Source organism: Cavia porcellus, unplaced genomic scaffold (genome assembly GCF_034190915.1).
Source record: "Cavia porcellus strain 051 isolate PalLab524CR breed Dunkin Hartley unplaced genomic scaffold, mCavPor4.1 scaffold_8, whole genome shotgun sequence".
Taxonomy (NCBI): Eukaryota; Metazoa; Chordata; class Mammalia; order Rodentia; family Caviidae; genus Cavia; species Cavia porcellus.
In genome coordinates, this window is record NW_026947491.1 from 44,945,874 (window position 1) to 44,958,475 (window position 12,602).

The 12,602-nt window shown below is 36.4% G+C and overlaps 1 protein-coding gene and 1 pseudogene across 3 annotated transcripts in view; both read right to left on the reverse strand.

Moving 5' to 3' along the window:
* Positions 1–12,602, reverse strand: part of LOC100725948 (cyclic AMP-dependent transcription factor ATF-7) — a 105,250-nt gene that overhangs the window by 45,731 nt on the left and 46,917 nt on the right. The gene's annotated exons all lie outside the window — the stretch shown is intronic.
* Positions 1–12,602, reverse strand: part of LOC134477320 (lactoylglutathione lyase-like) — a 37,280-nt pseudogene continuing 24,678 nt past the window's right edge.

The window sequence follows — 12,602 nt, forward strand, 5'->3', positions numbered from 1 at the left end:
TTTATTTTTGTTTAAAATCTATTTTATTTTAGTCTCTAAGTGATGCTAGTTGCTTAAATTGCTTATGTGAATCCACTTCATCCAAAAAGGAAATGTAAAGCACTTCTAGCAATACAAGAACAACTGGCATGACCTACCCAAAGGTCTTCTATTAGAATCTATAGAAAACCAAAATATGGTTTAGGTGTTTTGAGTAGTGTTTTAGGTGTTTTTATTTTCCAAGCCATAAGAGAGCTTCCTTCAAATTCACTTTTTTTTTTTTTTTTTTTTTTTTTTTTTTTTTTTTTTTGGTACTGGGAATCAAACTCAGGACCTTGTGCTTGCCAGACAGGCATTTATGCTGCTCAGCTATATCCTCAGTCTCACTTTGATTTTTTGAAACTCACTAAATGTCCATTGTAACAGGCAAATTGACTGAACTGATTTCTAATAACTGTATTATGTTGCCAGTTAACATGATTCCTGGCACCATGGAGACCTAGGGTAAAGAAGATTCATCTAAGTAATGTAAGCATCATTTGTCCTGGAATAAGTGCACGGCCCTTGAGCAGTCTTCTGTTAAGACTTCTACGTTTCTTCCCTCACCATGGCTGAAGAGCCAAGAGCATCACATGTGAATTCACTGTAGGTTTTCATAACAGGAAACTAATGTGGGAGATGCAGTAAGGTTTAATTTTCAAGTGTAGTCTAAATACTAAGATGACATCTTGACTACTTGTATTGCATTTAGCTCATTAAAGTTATTTTACATGTCTAGCCTACTTTCTTTTTCATAGGAGTTGGAGTATTAAATGAGAAACAGTATGCTACAGTCTTGTCAGTTGTCTGAGTATCTAGTAAATATTCTACCCCCTTCCTCTTCTTCGTCTTCTTCTTCTTCCTTATTTCCAAATAAATGAAATTTGTCCTTGAATTTTAAAAGTTATAAGTAAAAAAATAGTTTTCTATCAGTATCCTTGTCAGCATGATTCTGAATGTTCTCAAGAGTACCTTCTCTTTTATAAAAAAAAAACACTTTATATTGTTTGAAGTACATGAGAAGTTTCTTTTCTTTTCTTTCTTTTTGTTTTTTTCAGTACTGGGGATCAAATTCATGACCTCATGTTTGCCAAACCGGCACTTACACCACTGAGCTAAACCCCCGGCTCTTGAAGCTTCATTTTTGTTTAGTGTTCCTTACTTTCCATCCTGAAAAGCTATTTCTGAGGAATTGAAACCCTAGACAACAGCCACCACAAAAAAACGTTAATTTTTTTTTTTTAAATGATAATTCAGGGAAAGACTTGAAGAGAGGTAAAATTTTAGGACTTTTTTTGTTGTCTTTTTGAGACAGGGTCTCACTATGCAGTTCAGGCTGGCCTTGAGCTCACTTTGTAGCCCAGGCTGGTCTCGAACTTACAACAATCCTCCTGCCTCAGCCTCCCGAGTGCTGGGATTACAGGCGTGAGCTACCACACCCAGCCTAATATTTAGGACTTAAAAGGCAGCAAATGCAGCCTCTGAAGGGAATCTTTTTAGTTATTACCTAAAAAGTAAAGTTAACATGTTGGATGTGGTAAGACACTTGTAATCCCAGCACTCTGACAGGGTGCAGCAGGATAGCTATGAGTTTGAGGCCGGTCTAGCCAAAAAAGTGAGCTCAAGGCCAGTCTGGACTGCATAGCAAGATCCCATTTGAAAAAGACAAAAAAAAGTAAAGTTATACAACTATAATCAAGGTCATAAAATAAAACACAACTTAAAAACTCGAATGAATAAACAGGCAAAAAACCAAAACCAAAACCAAAGCCAAACCCCAAAGCAACAACAACAAAACGACCTGAAAAGGAAAGGAAAAAGAACTTCAGAATGATTTGACTTGGGACACAGATTCATCAGTCCTTGGTATTTCTGTTATCTGAGTATCCTGAGTCACATTATTCCACTTTTATTTCCATCCTCACTGATACCTCAAAGGAGCATTTCACTCATTTTGTTAGGATTCAAAATTTCAATCCAGTAGCCATCAGGATCCTGAGTAAGTGCCAGGCCTTTCATTTTTACCATCATTAGGTTTCCTTACAAATTTGACTCCTAGTTCTTCAAATCTTTTACAAGCACCATATACACTAGGAACAGCAATTCCAATGTGACCAAATCCCCGAGGGTCTGAATTACCATTGTGGTAACCTAGGGTGTCATCATCTTTAGTGCCCCAATTGCATGTCAACTAAGGTGTAGCTTTTCTGGAGAACGCTATTTTTTCATTTTTATCTTTGGGGCTATCTATTTTATATGCAAAAAACCAAGAAACAGTGAAAATTTCATAGTAGGAAAATCTAATTTTTAGAGTAGCGTCTTCTAAGAACTCTAGTATAAAAATACGACTTCTCAGGATCCTTAACTCGTAGCATAGTTTGCTGCAACAGAAAATCCTTGGTGCTGGGGTCTGGGATGGAACAGCAACCAAGTGTGGCTTTGTCAGTGAGACAGCCACTCATGGGTTGACGTTTGTCCGTGGCCACATGAGGTATCAGGGACAGGAGATTGAGCGGCACTCACACACTGCACATTACCCTGTGCTGCTTCCACATGAGATGACACCGCCCACATCCCAACCTTTAAAATATACTTTTTTCTGGGCTGGAAATGTAGCTCAGTGGCTTAAGTGCCTACCCGGGTAAGTGCAAGGTCATGAGTTTGATCCCCAGTACCAAAAAAAAAAAAAAAAAAAAAAGTTTAAAAAATATATACTTTTTTTCTTAATTTTGAGATAGTGTTGCACTAAATCATAAAATTGCCCAGGGTGGGCTCAAACTTGAAATCCTCCTATCTCATATCCTAGATTGCTGAGATTATAGGCATTAAACACCGTATCAGACTAAATTTAAAGTCTTATTTTATCATGTAAACGAATTGGGACAACTTCTTGATGCTTTGGCACACATAAACAGGAGTGGAAAAACCATTATGTGCTAATTTGTGCCCCTTCCAAAAATCATGATCATGTAGATGTGCACTACCTAAAATGGTAGCCACTAGGTACACAAAGCTACTGAGTCCTCGCAATATGGCTAATCTGAATTGAGACATGCTATTTCTCAAAACATATACTATGAAGATAGTACAAAAAAAGGTAAAATATCTCAATAATTTTTATGAGCTAAGAGTGCCTGGAATCCCAGCACTCCAGGAGGCTGAGGCAGGATGATCATTTGAGTCAAGCAGTTTGAGGCCAGCTAGACAACAATGAGGCCCCATTCCAAAAAGAAAAAAAATTACCACAGGAATTTTAATCACATGTTAATCTTGAGTCTTTCCCTTCTTATCTATTTTTCTGTAAATGCAGGTTATATTTTATGGCAATAACTGTCAACCTGCAACTCTCCTCCCCAGGAAACATTTAGCAATATTTGGAGACATACTTGCTTGTCACAAGTAGGGATATGCTACTGGCTTCTACAGGGTATGGGCTTGGGATACTGACAAATACTATACAATGCAAAGCTAGTCTCCAAAAAAAGGAATTATCTAATGTGAAATGTCTGCTGTATTTTGGTAAAGAAATTCTACTACACAGTAACAGAGAAAAAAATAAGAAAACAGACTTTTTTAGAGTCCCTTGCCAAACTGCCACATGTTTTTGGACCTGAAACTTAGAAGGAAGGAGTGCAAACAGAAAACTTCCAAACTCGTTTTATAAAATGGCTGATGTACTATCGTCCTGCAAATGCTTAGGGTAGGGAAATTAGGAAGACAGAGACAGAAAGCACTGTAACTGGACGAAGAACAGATTAAATGGAATTCTTACCCATTACTTTGTTATCAACAAAAAGATAATAAGGAAGAAGGTAATCAAAACAATTTTTGCTACTTTTCATTTTTATTTTCTGATAGTTTTTTTTTTCCCTGATGGAATTAAAAAAAAAAAAAAAGCAAGAAGCAAGATTTTTTCTTAATTTAAGAAATGTTAAGCACCACAAAATAAAGTGTCAGGAGTATGAGGAAGCCAATTGGAAAACTAATTTTAGTTCTGGAATGGATAGGGAAAGAATAGTAAGTATAGGTTTTTTTTGTTGTTGTTGTTGTTTTTTATGAACAATTAGTTTTCCATGAGACATATTTGGTAAAAATCTTTTCCATTTCTGGGAAGTTTCTCTTCAGCTACCCTTCTGGTCTGGAATCATACCTCCTAGCAAATTAACTGAATGAACAGAGCTAAATAAAAATCGTTAAGTATGACCTAAAGAACAAAGATAGCAGGAACTGTAAATCAGACCAAATCTCAGCAAATGAAGTCTTCCTTTTACTTATTTATTTTTTTCAGTACTGACAACTGAATTCAGAGCTTTTTGCTCAACCCTTGTAAAATATTTTTTATTTTAAGACAGTGTCTTCCTAAATCGTCCAGGTTGGAACTTGTGATATTTCTGCCTCATTCTTTCAAGCATCCGGGGATTACAGATGAGTGCCACCATACCTAGCTCCTAGATTTTTAATTATTTAAAATAGAGGTATAACATATAGAAAATTCAAAAATCTTAAATGTCTCAATGAATTTTTTTTGTACCAGGAACCAAACCCAGGACCTGATACTTGTGAGGCAGGCATTGTGTCACTGAGCTACACACTTGGACCATTAATGAGTTTGTATATAAGTAAATACTGTATAATCATCACTTAAGATATGAGCCAGGTACTGTGGCAATTCTGGCACTTTGGGAGGTGGAGGCAGAAGGATTGCAACTTTGACATCAGCCTGGGGAAATTTAGCAACTTAGTGAGAGCTTGTCTCAAAATAAAAACAAAAAAGGACTGGGTATGTAGTTCAGTGCAAGGCTCTGAGTTCAATCCACAGTATTTGGAGAAATAAAAAGATGAAACAGGACTGGGGATTTAGCTCAGTGGCATAAGTGTCTGCCTGGCAAGTGCGAGGCGAGTTTGATCCCCAGTAACAAAAATAAAAATAAAAATTAAAGTAAAAAAATTTTTAAAATGAAACTTGAAATATCCCAGAAGGCTCCCTCATATCTTCTTAAGTTTTAAAATAAAATAACTATATAAAACAGTATAGTACCTTGCATGCAGCATGAATTCAGCTAGTCCTTTGTTTCTTCTCTTTTCTTGCTTTCTTCTTCTTCTTTTCTGTATAGTCTAATCTGACCTTGAACTTAATATGTAACCCAAACTAACCTCAAACTCTTCATTTTCCTGCCTAAACTTCCTGAATGCTAGAATTATAGGCACGTGCCACCATGCCTGGTTCCCTCTTTCTATTTTCTTTTTCTTTTTCTTTTTTTTTTTTGGTACTTGGGATCAAACTCACAACTACATGCTTGCAAGGCAGGCGCTTATGTCTCTGAGCTAAATCCCCAGCCCCTCTTTCCATTTTCAAAGGTTAAGGTAGACAGGTATTATACTAAAATGTCATCTTTTAAATGGAACAATTCAAATAAGAAAACATTTAAAAATAGTTCTTTTCCTAATCCCATTTAGCTAGAGGGTGTTCTGCTTTATTTGGTTTTCTTTTTCTTTTCTTTTCTTTTTTTTTTTTTTTTTTTTTGAGACAGGGTCTTGCTATATAGTTCAGGCTGGTCTCAAACTTGCAACAATCCATTTTCTGTCTCAGATTCTTTGAATGCTAGGACTACACATGTGTACCACCATGCTGGGCCCTTGGATGTATTTTTACTTCATTTTATTTTTTGTCCCTAAGCCCCCTATTAATAGCAGCACTGAACAAAATTGAAAAGAAGGCTCAGGATAAATGAGAGCTCAAGCCAAATTAAAGCTAAATTTTTGCCTTTGGACTTTGAGCTAGACACAAGCATATGGGTATTAAGAATGTTAAAAGAGTTTTAAGCTAAATCTTAGTAAAGCATAGTGACCAATGAAATGTTTGTGCAATATGCACTCAACTCCTAGCCAGACTCATTCCTGAAATGTTATTTCTGGCTACTACAGTTCTAGTTTCTGTGTGGAAACATTTTTTAAATGTTCTTGTATCCTGACTTACAGTCAATGTAGTTCTTCCCTTGTTTTAGAAGAATAGACTAGAGAAAGGATACAATCAGAAAACTTTCCAGTTATTAGGAAATAAATCCTGAATACCTAGGTCCTAAGCTATCAAGGAAGAATATAAGGAGTTAAGTTTACATTTATGTTTTTGTTTTTTAAAATTTTGTTTTCTGAGACAGCGTCTTGCTTTGTAGCGCAGGTTGGCCTCAAACTTGTGATCTGCCTGCATCAGTTTCCCAAGTGCTGGGATTACAGGAATATGCCACCATGCCAGGCTTGTCTTTGTTTTTTTTTTTTGAAACTGGGTATTGCTATGAAGTCTAGGCTGGTCTTAAACTCATTATGTAGCCCAGGCTGGCCTCGAACTTGCAGTTATCTTTTTGTCTCAGCTTCTGAAATGCTGTGATTACAGGCATGTATTGCCACATCTGGTTTTTATTTATGTGTCTCAAATGTCACTTATGCAAAAATCTAACCACTCCTTTCTTTAATGTCTCTGGGTTTGGCAGCACTTCATGAATGGAACAGCTTTTGTATAGCATTTATACTTTGGCTTTTTTTGCTTGTTTTTTGAGTCGGTCTTACTTTGTAGTTCAGGCTGACCTTGAACTCACTATGCAGCCAAGGCTGGCCTCAAACTCATGGGGATCTTATTTGTCTCACCCTCCGAACTGCTGAGATTACAGACATGCACCACCATGCACCACCTGGTGTATTTTGAAAAAAGAAAATATTGGAGGCTGGGGATTTAGCTCAGCGGCATAAGTACCTGCCTCGCAAGCAGGCGTTCGTGAGTTCGATCCTCGGTACCAATAAAAAAAAAAAAAAAAAAGAAAATATTTTTAAAAAGCCACTAGAATCCTGAGAAACTGTGGGGGTAAGCTTTGTACAGTGGTATCACTAGTGAATGGCTAGTGGAAAGCATAACTGATCTTTTTTTGAATAATAATCATGCCAACAGATCACATATTCTGAAAGAGATCTAAAACCATCTTGACAAGACTTTTCCTCAGCACAGTGCTTCTATTTCCAAGGCACAGTATCATTTGTTTGGAAAATTATGGGAAAGAAAGGAAGGCAGAGAATGAAAGCACATATATACATATGTTAAAGCCAACAGGACTTTCATTTTTACCTCAGTCAAGTCTTAGGCTCCTGCTCTTGCTTTTTAATGTTGCTGTTTACTAAGTGAGTCACACATCCTGCTTTGAATGCTTCATGGCTTCTGAATGAATCATTTCAAAGTACAGAATTGTTCAACAAATACGACCACAGCAACAGCAGCAGTTCATATGCTGCATGTGTAAGTGAGGTAATTTATAGTAGAAAAACAAGAACAGGAAACTTCTTCCTAAAATACTCTAAGAGAAAACATCATTGGGGGAATAAAGGAGGATAAACAGAAGAGGAAAACCTCTACAAAATTAGGTAAATTTATTTATCTGTTTTGAGAAAGCTGTATTAATATCTAAAAGAGAAGATTTTGGCAGCTGATGAAATTCCTCCTTTAGTGACTGGGCACAGTTTCATAAAGTGGTATGAGAAGAACTATGAAAAGCTTTATCACCTTAGCTTTAAAAACCTTAACAAGGCATACTTTCAGAAACATATGATGCTTTCCATCTCCACTTCCAAAGTAAATTTCATTACACAAGTAAGTGAGAATTACTGTATCCTGCCATTTGACCCCAGATTCCCTTTACTACAGAGAGGCACCTAAGACAGTTTCAATATGCCATATAGTTCTACTGCTGTTGAATGAAAGGACCCTGGTGCCATGTCTTTGTGGGTCAATTTCTTTCTTAATATATCTGTCTATATTGTTGAATTTTGTCAACTAAAATGTCAGTTTAAAAATATTAATTTATAAATAGCCTGTTTTAAGTTCCTTCTTCACTTGACAAACTTCTAGTGCTAATTTTATGCACATCTTTTTGAGAATTTTCTTTTTAGGTCCCAACTACCTGAATTTTATAGGTAAGAGTACTAGCATCCCCTGGTTACCAACCAGTGTCAAGAAGTTTTTATACAACATATGCAGGAGTATTTGAAAAAGTGTGTTATAATCAAGTCAACAAGCCAGTAAAATGGGAATAGAAAAAGAATTTTAAAGTCATGGCCAACAATGAATTGTTTGATCTTTATCATTATCATCTGAGATTAATATCAATGCATTGTTCTACATCATACTGGCCAATGATACAAACTATTTACTTAAGTAGCGTAAGTTTTAAGCACTCAGCCATATCTCATTATTCATTTTTATTTTAGTTTCTTTTTCCCTCTGGTTTATGACAAATGTGAAAATTCACAAGCCTCCTGGGTGATATACTATGGCAAGTAACTTGCAGATGCCTAATAAATCACAACAAAAGGAAGCTGAAATGCCAAAGGTCAGACAGGCCAACTCCAACAGGGGCTGGGTAGTGTAGGAAAGAAATGGTACAGTAGTCTCCCCTTATTTATGATTTCACTTTCCATGGTGTCAACTTTGCTCTGAAAATGTTAAATAGAAAATTCCAAAACTGAATAATGTATAGTTTATTTATTCAGTAGTAATGGTGATCAAACCCAAGGCTTTGTGCATGCTAGTGTTCCATTACTGGGCTACACATCCTGCTAATCCTCTGGATATGACTCCTCCCTCTCTCCAGAGTATCCATGTAGCATACTACCCACCCATTAGTCACTTAGTATCTATCTCAGTTATCAGTTATCAGACTGACTATCATGGTAGCATGGTGCTTTATTTTATTTAATAATGGTCCCAAAGAACAAGAGTAATAATGCTGGATATTTGGATATGCTAAAAAAAAAAATACTATAAAATGCCTCCTTTAGTGAAAAGGTGAATGTTTTCAATTTAAAAAAAAAATTCCATGTCAAGATTGCAGAAATTTAGAATACAATAAGATATTTGGAAACAGTACATTTACAGTACTTTATTTTGTTGTTTTTTATTTCTTGAAATAGGATCCTGCTGTGTAGTTTAGGCTAGCTTCAAAATCATGGCAATTCTCTTGCCTCATGCTCTTGAGCGCTGGGACTACAGGAGTATACCACCATGCCCAACTGAGAATTCTATTTTCATTTTCACACAATGTATAACAAATAAATTACTGTATCACATCATCATCTACTGCCCCAAGATTCCTTAGAAACAATGATTATATACTCTGGGCTCTGGACAAGTTGGTACCAAGAACAACATGGTAAAAAAGAGGCACTTTATTATGTTGCTCTTAAAAAGTGAGGCAGTGAACTATCACCCTGCACTAAAGAAGGAACTTGAGGTTGCAGCTCTATCTTTTCTTATTTCTGGCTGTCTGTCTTCCCTCAAAACCTAATGTCAGGTTCTTTACTAAACTCCAGAATACTTTTGGAATCTTTGCTTAAGAATCAACAAGGACAGATTCATTATCTTTCTTTAGGTGGCGGGTATTTATAGAAGTGGACTAAGTGGTCAACAGACTTTAAAAGATTAGTGTCTAGGTGCACAGGTCCCAGCAGCAGTTCAGCTGGTGCTGGTCCCGTGTCAATTACATGGTTAATTGCTTTCTCCACAGTTTCTATTTAATGGTAGATCTCTTAGCAGTCTAGTTTTCAGATGTAGCTACTTTGCCGGGATACCATTAAAGTCCCCAGACGTAAAACTGGTTCTTACAACAAGGAAAACTTTTTAAATCAAAATAATAATTACATACCTCTATAAAAGTTCCTGTTGATATTATACTTTTATATTTTCAATCTTATCTCTTCCCATTTATTAGGACAAAGATGTACAGAGCCCTTGAAAAATAGGAAGTTTTATCTTCTAACTTGCTACGAATCTGAATAGGTGGAAAGCAAAAAGATACAATGTGAAAAGTGGACTTTTACTACTAAATTTAGGAAAGTCTACACTGTGTTTGCTTGAGTTGCTGAAAATTTCACCATGGAAAAACAATATTATAAACACTAATTTAAAATACAAGAGTTTCTGAATGCCTCTAATGTAAGCTAAAAGAGGATATATAAGTCAGTATACAGACTACAAATAACCAAACCATCAGATGGTTTATATGCTTTAGTACTGTAACAGTCAAATAAAAAGAAAATATGAAACTGGGAGCTGGGCACAATGACCGGTTATCCCAGTTACTCAGGAGGCTAATACCAGAGGATCTCAAAGTTGATCCCAGCCTGAGAAACTTGGTGACACTCTGTCTCAAAATTTTAAAAAGGGCTGGGAGTATGATGTCAACAAGAAATTTTTTATGCTAGATGAGGCAAGAGGATTGCAAGTTTGAGGCCAGGCTGGGCAATTTAGCAACTTAGACCCTATTTCAAAATAAAATATAAGGGCTAGGAAAGTAGCTCAGTGTAAATGCTTGGATTCAATTCTCAGTACTGCAACAAACAACCAGCTAGTTAGTTAACTAACCAACTAAATATAAAACATACATATACATTAAAATAATTCCAAAATGCAGCAAAAAGCTAGCTATTTATTTATTTAACTTTGTTTTTGTTTTTGAGATAAGGTCTTTTATTTTTGGAGTTCAAGCTGGCCTCAAACTCATAGCAATTGTATTGCCTCAGCCTCCTGAGTGCTGGGATTATAGGCATGTGCCACCATGCCTGGCTAAAAGCTTTTGTTTTGGGGGCTGGAGATTTACCTCAGCGGCACAAGCGCCTTCCTTGCAAGCAGGCAGTTGTGAGTTTGATCCCTGGTACCGATAAAAACGAAAAAGAACAAAAAAAAAAAAAAAAAAAGCTTTTGTTTTAGTTTTAAATATGTTATCAAAGGTGAAGGTCCCAAAGACTCAGTAACTATAGAAGAAACTGCAGGTTAGTGAACAGGCAAAAGACAAGGTCTAAATGATTTTATTCAGGTCTGCTGAATAAACCCATAAGCTAGTATTGTGCTCTGATTCTGCCTTGGCACCTTAATTTAGTGGAGAAAAATAATCTTGACTTGGTGACACATTCGGTTGGTTGGTTATCTCTATGTTTAACTTGTTATATTTTTTTTTGGCAGTGTTGGGGATTAAATATAGGTAGATTGCTCATGACAGGCAAATAGCCCAAGTTACATTTTTGTAAAGTCAGGCAAATGGGAAACTCATTCAGCCTTAAAGTGACACTTTTTAGAATGCTTGCTACTTACTAGAAGTTGACTGTAAAAGAAGCAGGCAGAGAAGAATGGAATCTATATCGTTCAACAGTAATGCACACCCACATACTTCCTGACTGTCAAGTCATCTAATACAGCAAGAACTTGGGAGACTGTCCAGATCTAGCCTCATTTCTTGCTGCTCTCAGTTTGCACTTTGTCAAGATCAAGCAGCCTGCAATGTTTCTCAACATAAGCCATTTTATTCTTTCATGTCTGCTTTTCTTCAACGTGTGAGATGTTCTCTAATTTTTCTGTGTTGCAAACTTCTATGTATCTTTTAAAAGCATCACCTCCTTCAAGAAGCCTTCCTAGGTATCTCATCAGATCCTTAGGTACTTGCAAGGACTTACATTATCACACATATTACAAAGTAATTGCCTTTTTCTTTTGGAGACAGGGTCTTGCTATGTAGCCCAGGCTATCCTTGAATTCAGTATGTAGCCTAGGCTGGCCTCAAATTCATGGTGATTCTCCTACTTCAGCTCGAAGTACTGGGGTCACCTGTGGATGCCACCAGTCCTAAATGCATATTTATGAGTTTGGTTCCCCTAGGAAACAGTGACTATGTTAATATTGCATGTATTTTCCTGTCATTTGTGCGTATGATGCCTGAACATTACAGATGTTCAAAAAAAATTTCTGTCAGGCATAGTACCACACTCTCATAAATTAGGCACTTAGGTGGCTAAGTTCACAGGATCATGTACTGAAGGCCACTCCTGACTAAATAGGGACAACCTGTCTCAACAAATAAACAACAAAACAAAAAAACACTAAAATTTATAGAATTGAACCCACAAAGGCTATAACTGAGAAAATTATTTATAAGATGGTCTTGGGAAGCCTATCTCTAGATTTCCTCAAAGTTAGAGATATCCTGGTAGAAGATAATTTATGCTTTGTGTATACTAAGTCTCTTACTAGAGACATTCGCAAAAACCTATATTCATGGCAGGCGCAAGGTGATAAGTTCAATCCCCCCCACCAAAACACAAAAACAAAAACAAAACAAAACAACACAAACACAACCTTATATTCAATTTTTGATTACAGTCTAAAATGATAATGAATTGTTCCAATTATGTAAAACTTCTCAACCTACTACACTGGAATGTAGACAAACCAGGAGGTGCTAATGGGATCCTATTAGCCTTTATATCACATTACAACAGCTTCATCTATTAGAGGAAGAAAGGAGAGAATGGGTAAATACCAAGGTCATTAAACACATTGATGGATGTCAGGGAGAATTAAGGCTGAGGCTTGCTTCTGGGTACCAACTCACTGTTTAGCAAATTGCAGATTTCAACTCAACATGTGTGGTAGGCTGAAATTCTTTCCCTATTTGTTTACTAGAGCTGCCCTGACAAAGTATCACAAACTGGGTAATTTAATAGAACTTTATTATCTCACAATTCTGTGAGAACAGAAGTCTGAAATCAGGAGG